This window comes from Tachysurus vachellii, chromosome 11 (assembly GCF_030014155.1).
Source record: "Tachysurus vachellii isolate PV-2020 chromosome 11, HZAU_Pvac_v1, whole genome shotgun sequence".
Lineage (NCBI taxonomy): Eukaryota > Metazoa > Chordata > Actinopteri > Siluriformes > Bagridae > Tachysurus > Tachysurus vachellii.
In genome coordinates this window covers 21,782,772-21,799,952 of record NC_083470.1, presented here as the reverse complement: position 1 = coordinate 21,799,952, position 17,181 = coordinate 21,782,772, and the positions used below count along the sequence as shown (strand labels likewise).

General features: G+C 40.0%; 1 protein-coding gene across 1 annotated transcript in view; it reads left to right on the top strand.

Moving 5' to 3' along the window:
- The first annotated feature begins 82 nt into the window (after positions 1-82).
- The window catches only part of LOC132853803 (membrane-associated guanylate kinase, WW and PDZ domain-containing protein 1), a 57,046-nt gene continuing 39,947 nt past the window's right edge, over positions 83-17,181 (top strand). The window contains exon 1 of the mRNA XM_060881784.1: positions 83-530. The gene's annotated coding sequence lies outside the window, so the exon portion shown is untranslated. The remainder of the gene's footprint in view (positions 531-17,181) is intronic.

Sequence of the window (17,181 nt, the reverse complement as noted above, 5' to 3'; positions counted from 1 at the left end):
GAATAAAGTTGCTCTTCCAGGAGGCTCTTCTCATATTTCGGATTTTAACCCGAAACTGCCTGAAAGTTACCTGACGCGTTCACAGTATGGGGCGTTTCTTCCCTATTTATTATTACTGCTCTCCTCCTGCGCTCTGTTCCCTCCCCGTGTCGCTCCTTATCTTCCCCGTGCACTGCTTTTGTTTCTCCCTCGGATGCATCTGGATGTCCCGTCATGCAGTCTTTCAGCTCGGTAAGGGGAACGAGACCGGGACCGAGACCGGGACCGCGTCTGCACGCGCATCATATCATGGGACGCGCGTGGCTCTGATCCAGACTTTCAGTATCGATCCCGTCTCCGTGAGCTGATTACAGAGCAGTGATCCCCCAAACACACACACACACACACACACACACACACACACACACCGCTTAATAACGGAATGTAAACGTGTACACCGGCGTCTGTACTACAGCTTACAGCCGCACAGAGAGCTTCACTTACAGGCTGATTTACTGGTCGCCATGCAGAGGAGGCGTCCGGTGTCAGAGGTAATGCTGTTTATTTCAGTTAAAGATATGTGAGATATGTGTTTGTGTGTGGAGTCTAATATGTTGTCATGGTTACAAATGTCAAAAAAATAAAATAAATAAATAACTGTGACACGTTTCAGCCGCCTGTCGCTGTCCTTGAAGGCTATTTCGTGATTGTGGATTTTTTCTAGAGCGCCGTCCAAGTTTGTGTGTGTGTGTGTGTGTGTGTGTGTGTTTGAAAGCCGTATCATTTCTATCCCCCCTCCTTTTCCTCTCCACACCGGTGCTGAAGCTCATCCCGTTTAACGGCCCTCTAGCTGCCACACTGTATTTTAAACGAAGCGTTTGGTGCGCGCGCGGCTCACGTGCGCACAGGCACAGGTTTTTAAAAACTGACCGTTACACAGTCGTGGGAAAGTAACGGGAAAAAATAATAACGGCCAAATCTGGAAAGACTGTTTGTGTAAAAAAAAAAGAAAGAAAGAAAAAAAAGGACTGTTTTCCGTCCTTCTGTCTTTTATTTTTTCTTGTTGCTTTTCGAACCTCAAATTGTTCCGATGTACATAGACACGTTTAAACGGCTCCTTTCTCAACGGCTCAACTGCCTGAGGAGGATGTGTGTGTGTCGGCGGCAGTGCGGGTGAGTTATTTACAAAATATTTGTGAGTGTGTGTGTGAGTGTGAGACAGAGTGTGTGTGTGTGTGTGATTGTTTGTGTGAATGTGTGTGTTTGTGTGTGTGTTTGAGTGTGTTTGTGTGTGTTTGAGTGTGTGTGTTTGTGTGTGTGAGTGTGTGTGTGTTTGTGTGTTTGAGTGTGTGTGTTTGTGTGTGAGTGAGTGAGTGTGTTTGAGTGTGTGTGTTTGTGTGTGTGTGTGTGTGAGTGTGTGTGTGAGTGTGTGTGTGTTTGTGTGTGTGTTTGTGTGAGTGTGTGTGAGTGTGTGTTTGAGTGTGTGTGTTTGTGTGTTTGAGTGTGTGTGTTTGTGTGTGTGAGTGTGTGTGTTTGTGTGTTTGAGTGTGTGTGTTTGTGTGTGAGTGAGTGAGTGTGTTTGAGTGTGTGTGTTTGTGTGAGTGAGTGTGTGTGTGTTTGTGTGTTTGAGTGCGTGTGTTTGTGTGTGTGTTTGTGTGAGTGTGTGTGAGTGTGTGTTTGAGTGTGTGTGTTTGTGTGTGTGTTTGTGTGTTTGAGTGTGTGTGTTTGTGTGTGTATGAGTGTGTGTGTTTGTGTGTTTGAGTGTGTGTGTGTGTGTTTGAGTGTGTGTGTGTGTGTGTGTGTGTGTGTGTGCGTGAATGTCGTGTGAGAGTGTGAGATGACAAGTGAAGATAACCAAACTGTAGACAGATGTGTTTATTAGCTAAGTCTTGAATTCCCACAAACCAAGTTGACCAAGTGACCCACAAGACAAGTCAGGCTGCTTAATTATGGACACACAGTATAGATTTGGATTAGTTTGAGTGATCAGAAATCAAAGGTACTTTTCATTGTTGCTCAGGTGGTACCCTTAAGTGTACATCTTTTGTACCAGAGGTGTAATTATTTATCTTTCACTGGACTAATTAAGAACCACTGATGTAGCTTTACACTGAAGGGATGGCATGTGCACATTCCCAGGTAAAAACCCTTTACAAGAAAAGTTGTTGTTTTTTTAACACTACCTTTATTTCTGGGTGTATCATTACATGTGTGGTCTTACACAGGGGTGGTTGATGTGGGGAAAATATCAATACACTCCATAGAATAACTTGCATTTTCCTTGTTGCTGAATGCTACCATTAAATGTAAACATGTTCTGCCTTGGAAGTGCATCATGTTGTGTAACTTTAATTATCTTTTAGGGAAAAGATTTAGTGGAACATCAGTGGTTTTTAGGGTCTAATGATATACAGTAAATTGTTTCTAATACACCAATCACTCGTATAATGTCGCTTAGGGTTTCCTTTCCAAATCACCACCACACCATGACGCTTGTGATAATGATGGAGTAACGTGCCTGACGACAATTTGTAAATGTTTACATGTTGTATAATATCATTTCACAATACAGAAGTGTTTATAAACATTTGTCATATCACTCGATGCTATTAGGTGCGCGACTGTTGTGTATAGATGTGTTAAGCATAAGCATTGAGATGTGTCGTGGTGTGTCAGTGTTTTTCTGTCAGGTATCTTATTTCGTGTGTGTGTGTGTTTGTATGTTTGTGTGCACAGCATCTGGGTGTGTCTTACCCTTATAGTGATTAAAGTGATGAATGCTGTGACCCTGCCTTTCCTATGCATCGCTGTAGACTGTGGATGCAGCCAAGGTTACACTATAGTTATTAATCATTCATTTGCTATGACAGAGAGAGAGAGAGTGAAACAGAGTGTGATACACGTGGAGAGCATGGGAATGACACGGATAGGAGTGCGGGATTTGTTACGAAGGGATCATTTCAGTCTTTAATTAGTAAATCACACGGATGTAAATACTGTATGGGTGTGAGGTGATATTTGTACTTTTATTACACAGTGTTCCAAAAACAAAATTCACCCTACTTACCTGATACCATTAGCTCTAATTGTTTTCGACCGTGTGTTTGAAGTACAGCTCACGGTCTGTCAGTTTGAAGTACAGAGTTCATGTTTTGTGCCTGATGGTTAATTGTGTGATTGTATGCAGCGTGCATGCTCAACCCTTCATGCATATTCAAGAAGGTGTGGTGAAGGTAGGATGGGGGAGGAAGATGGTGGGGTAGTGGACTGCAGTTTACCCTTGGCAAGTAAGAGTAGAGCAGAGATCCACTGACAATTCTCCATCTGTGAGTTTTCCCAGGATAATATGCAGTATTAAAACTTTATTACTTTTAAAAGGGGTTCCTCTGTAATGTTGCACAGCAGCAGCATTTAATAGTAGAGATAATATAATCGACTCTTATTAAAGCAAAATATAAACATAATAGGAAGTGGGGACTAAAATCAAACCCTGTAGTACATTGAAGAACAGACAGATCACAGATTATATTCAGGAAACTATTACAGCAACATTTGGAGCAAGTCCATGTGTCATTATTTATTATGAATTAGTAAATATCTAGTTTATTATCATAAATGAATTCAAATCATATTAGTCCTGCTGTCTTGAAAACCCCTTATGCTTCTATACAGGCTTTTAATTTGTATTCTTCTTTGGTGGAGTTTGAGCGAGTTTAATTTAAAATCTTGCAGACACCAACTCCAGATTTACACACTCTAAATCCAACCAAATTTGATGCAACTATTTATAATTGATGACTTCTCTCGCAACACAGTCCAACATTGACAAATGTTCCTGCACGGAGATGATCAATGCACTGCAAAGCTCAAACTTTGTTCGTCGATGGCAACTGGCTGAGCCGATTGCCTCTTTCTTCATTAGTCCATCTAAATGAGCCTTGCGGGTGAGACAACGCTCATGAACCAACTCCAATTATAAATCAAGCCGCTGATGGATTGCACAGCTCCAGGTGGATATTTATAGCCGTGTGCAAAACGGCACCCTGATAAAATTGTTACAAGCAGATAGACCTGTACGTGGCCTTGAGCTGGAAGCTAGCATGGTGGCCCAGAATGGAAGGAGGGGAGGGAAGGGGAGGGGTGTGTGTGAGGATCAATATCAGGTGACAAGCAGCCAGGCTGTGATGGAGAGAGTGAGAGAGAGAGAGAGAGGGAGAGAGACAGAGATGGGCAGAAAAAGCGATCATAGCAAGGATGAAGGAATTAGACAAAAAGGGACCAAGCGACGCTCAGGCAGGAACAAGGGAGAAAAAGGTTGATAAAAGCGAGGATGAAGAAGGTGGGAGGGAGAAATGATGTAGAGGAGAGAAGCAGGGAAGCTGAGAGGGTCACCTTCAGCGATGGGGACTGATTCAGCACATTCTCCCTCCCACTCGGGTTACTACACTGTGACCTAGCACAGCATGCTAGGGGCTCACAGGCCAAGCCTTTCTCCTCTTGTGCCATCTTTCCATCTCTGCCCATCCTTTATCTGTTTTTTTCTACTTTCTATTTTTTTCCATAGCTAATTTTTTTTAGTATGGTATTTAGTATCTCTTGTCATTTCATATTTTGTTGTGTCTTTGTCAATCGTTTTACATCGTTTCTCTTTTTTTTCTTTCTCCAGCCTTGTTAAACCATTTGAGACTTCAGGACTGCCATTCACTCACATTCAGAATATCTTTCTGTCATACTCCTGCTCTGGACTTGTTAATCACTGACGTTTCCCTCAATTACCTCTCATATATCTCCCGTAATCGGTGCTGTTTAACAAACGTTCATGCTAAATCCTGATCGGCTAGAATGTTATACAAGCTTTTAATTGCACCATATCACTTTACTATATTTATTTTCTTTATAGGATTTATCTGTTAATGTTCTGTTTATAAGGAAATACAAATCCGACTGCTTTCTTCCAGGCAACAAAGAAGGAGACGTCCCAGAGAAGTCTCACGAGACTAGAAGATCCAGATTGATTTGTGCTTTTCACATCAGTATTTAGTCCAGTGTAAACATTATATTTGATTTTCATCCCTGCTGTGGTTTAATCAGTAGTGTGTTTCCCAGTACACTGCCCTAAATTTGCAGGGGCGTTACCAAATACCCTCATGACCTGCTGGATGAGCAGACACAACTGTACAGTAATATCAGCATAGGGGTCATGAGCATTTTTTGTCTTCTAACCCAGATCCAAATTGGTTCACATATTTCTCAGCAAATATGTGAAAACATGCTAACCAAGGACTTGCTGTTGTTTTGTCAAGGTCTTAAACATGATATACAACCACAAAGATGTTATCAAAAAAAAGGATACGGGCTACAGCTCTCTAAAGCTGTCCATCAACACGGGAATCAAACACGCAGTCACATCTCTGTTAAGGATTTCTACTTCCCGTTGTTGTAAGGCAATTCATTAGCTAACAAGCAGCCATTATATTAGCCACAACCCACTAAGTTACATTTCACCTCAAGCAGAACATGCCCAGTAGACTAGCTAATAAAGATATGATTTTGCTACTACAGTTAAGCAATTCTAAAGCAGGCTAACACAGAGGTGCATACATGTGCCTGGGCGGCTGCGACAGATTGGAGGTCGTTGGTAACCGAAGACGGTTTGGCTGCCTTCCAAGCTCCTCCAGCGGAGGATGATCAGGGTCAGAGCAGTCAGATACAGGTTAGAACAAGGAAGAGACATCAACTTTACAAAAACAAGTTATTAAAGTCAGGCCAGCTGTAATTACAACAAAATGAAAAAATAAAAGTGTGAGCAGAACGACAGTGAATAATCAGTTTGCATGACAACCCGACACTCACGGTACATATCAGCTCCTTCAGAGGAAATACACCAAGTAAAAAGTACCCTGAACCCTGTCTGCCAGCAAGCTATGCCCCATGCACACGCCACAGCTACCACGGTCACATATAGCCACTGACTTCATCACTGACCACCCCATGTCTCAGAATAACACAGTCATTAGGGTAAGAGTAGACGGCGTCTCCAAATCCCCCACGGGACCTCTTTCTACCTTTGAGATTGCAGTAATGGAATTAACTCACTGGAATGAATAGTTTTTGTTTTAATTTCTGGATGAGTTTATGTATAATTGGATTTAGCAACAGTGAAAGTTTAAGTGATTTAAACTTGACAAAGTATTCATATAAAATTACATGACAGTTAAATGACTGTAGGCCAGTCAAGTCAAGATCAGTCAAGCTTCACATTCATTTTAGATCCAGTTATTTAGTTTGAGTTCTATTTTTCTGAACTGACTAGGATTATCATGAACACTGCATTTGAATAACAAGGAAATGTCTAAGGTGCTTTAATTCGTATACTCTAAATTCACAGCATATGGCAGTGAAGTGAAGTACTTAATACTTTCTTAATAAAAGTATGAACGATCTGAATTTTTAGACGTTATCGCAGAGCTTTTTCTAAAGCTTTAACGGTATTATTCAAACCCAAAGTGGAAATGTAATGTATTGCATCCTGGGATAAAATTGGGTTAATATGTTATACTGTCTCTTACCAAATAATACTGTCTCTTGTATATATACACACAAAGAGAGACCAAGGTCTTGACGGATGGCATCAAAGAAAGTTCAAGCTTTATCAATGATGAAAAAAAGACACCAAACACAAAAGACCCCACAGTGCAAGTCAAATCATCAACATCTCTGGCAATCTCTCAGGAGAAATCCTGCAGTAATCATTCTCTCTCTCTCTCTCTCTCTCTCTCTCTCTCTCTCTCTCTCTCATAACTGATTAACTGTCAGAAGGCTCTCATGCAATAAGAAGACCAGAAAAAAAGACAGGCATCACTGGGATCACACACACAAACTTTTGCTGTAAATTTGCTGGACTAAACCAATACAAACAAGGAATCAGATGGTTATGGACAGATATTTCCAGCCTGCATGTTTACTGCCAGCTTGATGACACTTGAGCTGTCCATGTTACCGTTATATATTAATGAGCAGGAATATTTAGTATACCATTAGTGAAAAGGTGCTTTTTAATGGTGGATATACTTCGCATAATGTTTAAAACTAGTCATTTATATAAATACCTAGCAATGTATTGAGCGCCAGCTCCATGTTCCCCCTGCTTGGATGATCTATTTTCTATGATGATATGTTTTCTAGGTGCACTTTCAACACCGCATCAGACTTGAGAGAAGAGAGGTTGACATTAGAAGATTAACAAAAGTGAACTTACACTGGTTTTAAATGGGGATCCACAATCATGCTCAGTTTGTTGTGGTTGGATTTGTTGTGTACGGTGATACTGCATCAGCAGCAGTCAGCCTCTCTCCCGTGCTCAGCATCTCTGCTGAAATGGAGGCATGCAGAGATTGTACCAGGTTGTCAACACCGCTCTTGGTGGCATTGTAATGCTGGATGATTTCAGGCTTGTTCTGCTTGCCTACCCTCCATGTTTTTGTCACGATGCATGATAGAAAATAACAAACACTTTTCTTTCAGCTGGCACAGTTGGCTATGAAAGCCACAGAAGACTTTTTAATCTCTTTGGCAATATTTCTGTTTGGCAACATCACCTCAATAGCCTCTGGTTTGTTAGATCTTGCATATGTCAATCTATCATTTTAAATCACTTCAGCCAGTGGGATGGAGGTGAAGAGTTACATACAGTGAAAATATGCAGACTAAAGTAACTAAACATTTTGTGGATATGGACCACTTGATATCTGGGAACCCGGATATAAATAATGATTCTTTTTATCCTTTTTTATCCTTTTAGAAGGATGTACTGTAGCTCATTTGTACTGGGGTCAGATAAACTAACCAAGTGCTCAAAACTAACCAAGTGCTCAAAAAATGGCAGAAATAATGAAGAAAATAACATATAATAATAATGAATGTATATTTGTTAAGGACAAGCTGATAGACTTCAAGTCAAGACATTTTGAAGAGATCACATCCATGTTTTATTTACTGCTTATCCTACACAGGGTCATGAGGAGCTTGGTGTCTATCCCAGAGGAAGGGCACCAGAATGGAGTGCCAATCAATCACAAGGCACGATCACGCTCACACACAAACACACACACAAATGCCTACAGAGCATGTATTTGGACTTCAGGAGGAAACTGGAGTACCAGGAGGAACGCTGCAGCTTAAGGAGAACGTGCAAACTCCACGTACATACAGTAGGGTGGAGGTTGGAATTAAGCCTCCATTAACTCCATATGTGCGAGGCACAAAGTCTATCCAAGTGTGTGAATTCTACTATAAAGAAGGTCAATTTTCAAGTTTTTCCAGTAATTTGTACTTAGGAACCTCCGCTCTTGACTCTGGATATTGTTGTTTCTCCCACAGGTTCTGTAATTCCTTTTTTCGAATTCACGCATTGGCACAGAGCTGGTTGTAATACTGATGTAAAAAAACAGAAGCCATGCACAAGTAGGGATGGTGCACTGTTGATAGGACCTTTTTACTCTCCGCAGAAATGAATTGCCTCATTTTTTTATTTTGTATATGCAGAAATATAAATTCTCATACATTATTACATTATCCATAATTCAAGTTGGCTGCGAAGCCCTAGCGTGATTAGGCTTGCGTATCTGATGTGATGGAGAGCAAGAGGCGGTGTATACGAGACAACTGATGTGTGAAGCTGAAGTTTACTCATAGACAGCAGTCGAGCCTGTCAGCTGATTAACAGCAAAATGAAAGGGACAAGCAGACTATTACTAAAAAAGCAGTGCATCATTTATGTAAACATCTTCTAACGAAGGAACGTGGGAGAGAAGAACCTTTCTTAATTCTGTGAAATTGAGGGACAGTTTTGGCATTGTTGAACAAGGCTTTAAACTGAGCATTATCTTGAACCATATTGGCATCTTTGGAGAGGTTTGCACATTTTCATCCGGAAAGAAGCATCCAAAATGTCCTCCCATTTTTATTGTGATTAGCTGCTAGAGATGTGTGAATGTTTTTGAAATGATGGACCAATTTATGCAAAAGCCTCTAATCATGCTGTCAGATGTATCTCCGTAGTTGACACGATGCTGTATAATCTTCCTCAGATGAGGCAGCAGCATAAACACCATCAGTTAAATTGCCAGTATTTTAGGGACATCAAAAAAGGTTTTATATATATCACGGCACGTTTACTTCGCAAGTCACCGTTCCGACAGCTTAGGTCTTCCTACTACTGTCTTGAAAAGAATACGAGAGTTCAGGGCTTTCTGGGACGTTTTTATTAGACATGGTGCGTATCCGGATGTCTAGGTTTGCTTAACAATGTGTCAGCACAACAGTTGTTCGCAGGTTTAAACACCTGATACTTTTATGTAATGTCTAAAAAGTTTAAATTAAGACAGCCTGGAGCTGTAGAAGGTACAGTAGCATTGCCTGCAGTGTCGCCTCACAGCTCCAAGGCTTGAGCCTAAGCTCGGGTTACTGCCTATGTGCAGTTTTACATGTTCTACTTAAATCCACATGAGTTTCCAGGTTCTCCAATTTCCCGGTTCCTTCAAAAAACATGCTAGGGCCAATTACAATTGTGTGTGTCCCTGGATAAACTCCAGATCCATTGACTAAGATCTAGTCATTATTATATATGAATTAAGAGATGGAAAAAATTATTCAACACTTAAAGGGCTAAAATGTAAAATGTTGTAAAAACTTTTGTTATATGTATAAATACAGTTCTGATGAAGTAGAACGAATCCTTTGCTCTGCGTCCTTTCTAACAAATCTAACTATACTCTCTTACTGCTGTGAAAGAGCCTCATTTACAATCTCCTGTTAAAGGGATTATACACATTATCTCCCCTCCCCTAGAGCTTAAAAGCTATTCACAGTGGACTTGAGTGCGAAATTCATAAATCAAATGACAGTTTTCTCTTTAACTTAACAGCTGAAATGATCTCAGTGCAATTCGATCTCTGCCGTTCATCACACAAAATTGTTTTTATCAGCAAGCTGCGTTTATCTGCAAAAGTCTTCATTTAGTTCTTCTTATATTCAAGGGACAGGGGCATCCATTTATCTCTCTTCATTTAATTGGTCTGCTTATAGAGCTAGTAAATGCTGGAAAAGCTTAATTATTACCCAACAATGAGAAGTAATTGCCTTTTAGTCAGACACAAGTTTTGGAGGAAGTGCAGATAATCAAATAGGGACTTTAGGAGGTGCTCGAAAATCTGACATTTAAGTTATGAATTCACAGAGCAAATTCAGCTACTGCAGCAAAATATGTTGACATTTCCTCGTTCTCTCTCAAGAAACAGTACCTTCTCCCAAATACATGCTTGCAGTCTTATGTATAATACTGTAGTGGTATAATAAAGTTTTAGAATATCATTATTATGATTTTATATTAATATTATTATGATTATTATTAATAAAGTTTTATAATATCATTATTAGGTGGGGCACGGTGGCTTAGTGGTTAGCACATTTGCCTCACACCTCCAGGGTCGGGGTTCGATTCCCGCCTCCGCCTTGTGTGTGTGGAGTTTGCATGTTCTCCCCGTGCCTCGGGGGTTTCCACCGGGTACTTCGGTTTCCTCCCCCGGTCCAAAGACATGCATGGTAGGTTGATTGGCATCACCGTGACCCGAGATAGTTCGGATAAGCGGTAGAAAATGAATGAATATCGTTATTATTATTATAGAAATCAGGGCGGCGAAGATCTATGGCATATTTGTTTGTGTGTTAGTATGAAATTACACTGAAGACATGGCTGCATAGCAGCCTGGGGGGGGCATGAAAACAGATCACAGAGCAAGGAGAAGGAAGCGTAAAGGGATACGCAGCGCTCAGCTCTTCCCTGACCTTAAGCGTTAGCGTTTTCAATACCCTTTGTTGCATCTTTACACTAGCTGCAGATTCTTGATATGTCTCGTGAGCCTAATAGAAGATGCTGTTTCATTAAGTCAAGTAACTCCTTCATGACCTTCAGTGACTTCTATTTTGATCATATTTGGAACGTTTGCAGTTGACTTTTCCGGGATAGACAGAAGCAGATATATAATATGATTATTACAGACAGTGTGTTTATTTCCCAGGTCATAAATGACATTTTCTTGAACTGGAGAGAGAGACAGAGACACAAACACACACAGTCTTTTGCTATAGAGGCAACTAATACCAAATATTTCCCTGAATGCCATACGATCTAGCAAGAGGTCACGTCATACATATAGAGCTTCGTCATTCAGTCGGATTCCCAATACGTTACACTTTGGAGGTTGTCAAACATTGACACAGGTGTTAAAATAATGTCTTGCATTTAAAAAAAAAAAACAGTATTTTATTTATTGTAAAATCTTCATGGTACTGAATATTTGCAGATGTTAAAATAACAATAAAATTGCAGAGTCATACATTTTTGTGGTTGACAAAAGCCACAAAAGGGGATCTCAGCAAAGAGCACTAGGTAGGGTGTACTACATCTTTTTGTTATACCATATAAAGGGTGCAACCACAGTAAATATGAAGCTGTTTAGAGTTTGGCCACCTTGATGTTAGAAGATGATGGGTAGGAAGTAAATATATTAAATGTAATCAAAATATATTAGATGTAAACCAGGAGAAGACAGATCAAGTGAAGACTGAACCAGGATCATTGTTTGATGACTGTGTCTGATCAATCAACAGTCTGCACTAATTTTAGCTCGACTCGTATGTCCCGTCTTGGCTCGTATGGTACCGTTGCAAGAAGGGTAACCATATTTAGATTCAGATATGACCGAGCCTTATGATTAATTTAGCAGGCAAGACGTCTTACAAATGTCTTTTAAATTAACCCATGTTGGGTGATTTATGTTTCAGCTTTTGAAATATTCACTGTTTTCTGCTAAAGCTATTGTAGTCACATTGCGCTTGATGTCATTTTCCATCAACTGGGAAATTGGCTTATAGTTCGAGTAAAAAACTGATAGTGTTTCGTTTGAGAAGATATCACCATTTTATAATTTGTATACTAGATGGTTGTGAACATAGCACATAGTGTATAGTGCATAGCATGTAGAATGTCATTTGGGACAAATATACTATAACTTTTCTTTCTTAATGAATGATTCCAAGTGGTGCAACAGAACAGCGTTTGCCTTATCATTGGGACATTGGGACTTTGAATCCTCAGCTGTCTCTTGGGAGACTAGTAAAGTAAAACTGGACTCAATCAGAGTGACATTATCCAAATTGTGGACGTCTATGTGCTGATGTATGTGGACGAGGATAGATGCTTTCCTCTAAGAGCTCAGCTGGTCAATCAGCAGGTGGGAGGAGGCAGGGGCCTGACGTCTTGAAGGAAGCCTGCTAATTGCTAGCCTTTACTCTCTGTGATTAGAAGCTGTATAACAAAGAGTTGGCTAATGGAGGGAAATTGGCAAACGACCAAAATGGGCAAAAATGGAGTTAAAATAATTATTTTTGACTGCCGAGTGCAATGTATCCTGGTGTGGTGAAAGTGAAAGGTGTTGTTTTTCACCGAACAACCCAAAAAGTGCTTACTCAGAGGGGCAGAGTAAAAACAGGATTGGAGGGATAGGGATTTCCAGCAGAGATGGATTTGCCTGTCAACAGTATGAATATAACATCATCCTCCTGTAAGGAACCCTATCTTTAAGTTATGTGGATTCGTCTCTCGCTTCCTTCTGCATTATTAGTTAGATAAAGTAATAAAAACACAATACAAAAGACAATAAAGATTCCACACAATTATCTGACCCAAAAGCAAGTTTAGTGCTTTGAAATAACTGGCACATTTAATACATGTCATGAGCAAGAAGTTTTCTCACAATTCATCCTAGGAAATCTTGCTCTAAAAATGCTTTAGCTCTTTAAAACACCGGCTGGTGTGTGCGTTAGATAATGTTTCACAAAAAACTTTATCAGATTGCTTCAATTGTTTTCATAGAAATTTTAATTCAGTATGGCCTGATTTTATTATGTGCTTCTGCTACAACAAACCAATAACCTCATCTTGGCCTTTTATGGGAAAGAAACCACTCTTACAAACATCTGGTTTGTCTTTTGAGTAACAAAAAATTTGACCTCTTAATATTCTAATATTAAAGGCTGGGGGTTAATTCCCAACTCCACCCTGTGTACGTTTAGTTTGTATTTTCTCTTTGTGCTTCCAGGGTTTCCTCAGGGTACTTTAGTTTCCTCCCCCAGCCATGTGTTGTAGGCTGATTGGCATCTCTAAATTGTCTGTGAGGTGTGAAAGGGTGTGTGATTGTGCCCTGCAATAGGTTGGCTCCCTGTACAGGGTGTCCCTCACCTTGTGACCCGAGTCCCATGTAATACACTCACAGGCCCCCACCCACCCCATGTAAGAAAAATGCTACAGAAAATGGATGGATGGATGGAAAGACAGACGGATGGATGGAAAGACAGACAGATGGATGGATGAAAAGAAGAGTTTGGACTGACCAAATCATACAAAAACATCAGTTAATGAATATTTTCATTGTATGGAAATGTTGTTGAACCTAAGGCATAACACTGTAATAAATTAGAATTTAATTGTTGATAATATTAACATTGTGATAAAATCTGAAATTTAGAATAACCACGAAGGACTGCATCATGATTAGAATGAGCATAGAGAAAAAAACAAGTGTAAATACATTCGTTGTGTAAACAACCGTGAGTGAACAAATATTGGTGTTATTCTAGTCACAGCAGCACAGTAGGTTCACAGTGAAGAGTGGGGAGGAGACATGGGATATGAGAAATCAGAAAAGCAGTGTGTGTGTATGTGTGTGTCTTTGTGTGTGTAAATATATCACTAGCCCTGTGATGCTCCATTAACAAATCACACCACCTATCGACTGAGCTTTCACTCAATATCAAATTAAGCAAAAATCCAGCGGTGCCACATGCACGGTGAAAACGTTGTCAAGGCCATCTTGTGTATTTTGTGTTTGTCTGTTTGTACTTGTGTCCTACGTATCTGGCTATGGACACCTGAGCTTCCAAGGTCACAGGCAGAACTTCTCTCTCTGTGCTAGCAGCAGTCGGCATGGTGCCTGGCTCAATCTATCTCTGTCTCTGTAGTCTCAAGAAGAAAAAACACTCCTCCTCCTATCAGCTGCCTCATCTACAGGAGGTGGGGCCGAATAGCTGACCAATCCGCCAGTCATTCGAGTGTATACAATTAGTCATGTCTCCTTGGCTGCTCCTCAAGCTGTGTAATTAGCCTCATTAAGCCTGGTGGTAGGGCAGCCTGAGGGGGCGTGCACACGCATCCATTTCTATCATTTCTTCCTCACTGTCAGGTCGCCCGATTGTCCGTTCTGCATGTCTTTATTTCTAGTTTGAGTGTATGCATTGATCTCCTCTTCAAACACATTAGATTGCGATAAGTGACAGAACAGAAAATTCAGTTTGCGTAGAAACTCAAGCTAACAGCACAATGTTGAGTGGTGAACAAAGTACTGTCTTTAAGTTTTTATCACTGTTCTTCTAACAGATCCTTGGAAACTGGTTAGTGGCTCAGTTAGGGCTGGAGAGAGAAAAAGGAGCCTGATGGTCTTCCCCTGTCGTAGTCCATCCACCTCAGGATACGTCAGAGATATTTTGCTTCTCAATATGTCTGCAAATAGTAGTTGAATTATCATAGACTTCATGTCATGTCTCTCTAGTTTGGCCATTCTCTTCTGACCTCTGACCTCTCATCAGCAGGTTTTTTTAAACTCTAGAGACTGCTGTGCATCACAACATCACAAAATAAGTTTTTGTCATAGTCAACAGTACAGAGCTCTTTTCACATGAGCTGCATTTAGCTTTTAACGCACAACAGAGTAAATTGCACTGGAAATGATGATTATTGTAAATATTCACGAAAGACTGTAATTCAGCTAATAGCAGTATAGCTAATAGCATGGTATTAGAGAACAGTTTACGAGGTTGAGTTTAGTGGTAGCTATCTATCTTTTATCTAGATATTATTAGCAAAATACTGTTCACAGATAATGATTTTAGAAGAATAAAGCCATTATTTGTTACATATACATTACACATATACAGTCACACATAACAGTTTAATTTCTTTTTCCTCAGTTAGCCTAGCATATTAGAATGTTTGGGTTGGACAAGATAGTGCTAGCTTACTGCAGCTGTAACCATCATACCACCAACATTCTTGCTTTGGAAATATTTAGCTGCCTAACTTGTCAAGATTAGCAACAAACCAAACACCCATCCAATTAAAAAAAGAACTGACTTGAGTTACATGAGCTCAGAAAGTATCATCAAAGGTCAGCTCAAGAATTATTAGCACCCTTAGTAATCTTTATTAAAGACTCCCATCTTCTTTATTTTGTGTCTTGTTGCTTTTGCTTACATTTTTTTTTTTTATCACCCCTTTCCATTCATTATACTAAAGTTGGCCACCACTCACACGGTTTATATTGTAGGGCCAGCGAAGGCTTGAAGTGACAGCAGTGTTCTCATACTGTCATGTCTCTAGTGTCTCATGGCAACTGTACCAGCCCCTCATGCTGGTGTGGCCAACTGTCACTTTACTCCGATTCCCTCCCTCACAAAGGCTAAAAGTCCTTCAGCACTGCAGCATATCACACTGTTTGAGAACTCATGATGCCTCAGAAATGGACGCTTCGCTGAGTTTGATACATCTTGCTGAGTCACTTGTGGCATTTTCTGTGTAATTGGGTGGCCGCTAAAGCCAAATGTCATCCTGTTTTACAGGAAATGAAAAGGCTAGACAAATTTTACAGCCCACTATACTTGATGGAAAAAAAACATTTTACAACAGTTTAACATAAGGTTTTCTCAGAGACTTTTCTTTTTACCTTTACATGTACATTTATGTAATGTTGACACTACTGTCCTGTTTGCATAACTATGTATGGTTGTATTTTTCAAACTCTAAACATCTCACAATGCGGCATAGGTTGGGCTTGCTTTAGCAAATAAGCTCTCAAGCTCGACCATCTGCTTTCTTTTCAGTGGTTCGCTTATCCAGTAACACAGAGCTACTATGTTATAAAGTCGGCAAATGAATGATTTGCTATGATTTGTACTTGCTCCTTGAGACTGGTTTGAAAGAGCCATAGGAAAAAAAAATATATAAAAAAAAACTAAAATATTTTGTAGGCACAGCTTACAGTGAAATCATGAGGCGAAACTTCTACCAGTTTTCAGGTGCAATTAGGTCATGATGAATCTTGATAAAGACTTAAATAAATGTTAAATACCAGGGAAAAAGCAAATTTATGCAAATTGTGCATCTCTTCTTCACACATATGCATTCCAGGTAGGATAATGCATATAGCATGAAGATAGCATAAATGCATTCAGATCATTTTAATCATCTGTATGCTCAGTAAATAAACATAAGTGGATACAAAAACCAGGTCTGAATATGAACAAAGCCTGTGGAAATATTTGGAATTAAAGCCGGCAGCTGGACAGATCAAAGCAGAACAGTCGTCACTTTCATTTAACATTTATTTTTCTACGACTGGTATTGAATTCACCGTAAAAAAAAGAAAGATCCGATGTATTTTTTTTAATCCCCTAAAATGAATGATGCTCAGGGAATTTATATTTCGACCATGCACAGTATCATGATACTTAATGTAGGATTAAGGTCAGAATTCTGCCAGACGTAGCTGAAGAGTAAATAATATAGAAACGTGTCCTGCATATTTAGTCTTGGTAGTATTCTTGAATTATAAATTATACAGCTTATGAGGAATAAAGTGCAGGCGGTGTTAATTCCACCCCACGCAGAGTGCACATCTGCTGAGTCGTCTGCCAAGCCCCAAACGTGCCTCTGAAAATGCATGCAAATGAGAGAACTCTCTGAAGTGCTGGTCGGCATTGACATTGACCCCATGGCTTATGTATTTTTATATAAAGGTTAGCGCTCCTGGCTTTTGGCTTTAGATTTTTCTAAGACAAGATAAAAAAAGCAAGCTCTTATACATGGTTCATGGTCCATAAGATTGCATACTGAGGGAAACTAGCTGATTATCCATCCAACCATGCATTTAATTTATGTACCACTTATCTTACACAGGATCACATAGAGCCTTTCACAAGGGGTCTCAGGAAACAAAGAGGGGGAAACCTTGGATGGGGTGCCAACCCATTGCCAGGCACAATCACACACATACCTATTCACACAATTTATACAATGTAGATATGTCAGTC